At 57.2% G+C, this 1,056-nt stretch overlaps 1 protein-coding gene across 1 annotated transcript in view; it reads right to left on the bottom strand.

Annotated features, from left to right (window-relative positions):
* TCF3 (transcription factor 3) overlaps window positions 1–1,056 on the bottom strand; it is a gene marked incomplete at its 5' end in the record, with an annotated part of 13,065 nt that overhangs the window by 4,084 nt on the left and 7,925 nt on the right. The gene's annotated exons all lie outside the window — the stretch shown is intronic.

Genomic DNA, 1,056 nt, shown 5'->3' with positions numbered 1-1,056 from the left:
CGGGTGCCCGCTCGGGGCCCGGGCATGCAGCACGCGCAGGGGCAGGGGAAGCGAAAGAGAGAACAGCAGGGAGGCAAAAAAGAGGGGGAAAAAAAAAAAAGGAAAAAAAAAAGGACATCAACAGCCTTGGGAACGCAAGGCCACAGGGGAGGAAAGACAGTGCGAGGCACCACAGCACATGTCACAGGAGACAGACAGACAGACAGCCCCGTGCCGATCAGATACGTAAAATATCACCACTCCGGGACCCTCACTGACCTCTAACTTGTTGCTCCAGGTTCAGTATGACTGATACGGCCTGGTGTAGGATTAGCAGTTTGGTCTGCGGTTTTTCGCTGTTTAGGTGGAGTTGGCACATGCGTCCGAGCTCTTTAAAGGCCTCGTTGATGTCACGGACCCGCAGGCGCTCACGGGCATTATTGGCGACCCTCCTTTCTCTCTCTCTCTCGGCTTTTTGCTCTGGGGGAAGAAGATCGTCCTCCTCATCCTCATCTTGACTAATGGTTTAAAATAAGAACGAGACAGGGACATTCCTCGCGTGCACTCTCAGCACTGGTCAACTCACAGAAAAGAAACACGCAACGAGGCACCAAGACGCTGAGCCCCGCGCGTGGCTCTGCGTGCCCCCGCCGTGCCAGCCCAGTGCCCCGCACGGGGCGGGCACACACTGTGACTTTGGAGAGAAGCAGTTAAGTCTCTTCTTCTGCCTCTCTTTTGTGTTTTTAAACAACAAAGAAACCACAGCAAAGAGATTAAGGCCAGAGTTTGTTGCCAGGAGGTTGCAGGGTGGCCCGGAGAAGTGCGGGGACCAACCCCGGTGTCCCAGGTGGGTGTCTGGGGAAGCCGCAGCCCTCTGCCCCCAGGGCCCCCTGGTGAGGTCTCCAAGCTGATGGCGAGGTTGCAGACAAGCCAGCACGCTGGAAGGACTCTCCCTGATCCCCTGCCACGTATCTGGCTGGATGTGGCAGAGGATACAGGAGCCTGGAGCAGACAGTGGAGACGACCCGAAGCCGGGAGGGGTTAAAACCTTCCCTGCCCCTGGCCAAGGGCTGCTGA

This window comes from Buceros rhinoceros, unplaced genomic scaffold (genome assembly GCF_000710305.1).
Source record: "Buceros rhinoceros silvestris isolate BGI_N320 unplaced genomic scaffold, ASM71030v1 scaffold29338, whole genome shotgun sequence".
Classification (NCBI taxonomy): Eukaryota; Metazoa; Chordata; class Aves; order Bucerotiformes; family Bucerotidae; genus Buceros; species Buceros rhinoceros.
This window is presented reverse-complemented; position numbering and strand designations above follow the sequence as displayed.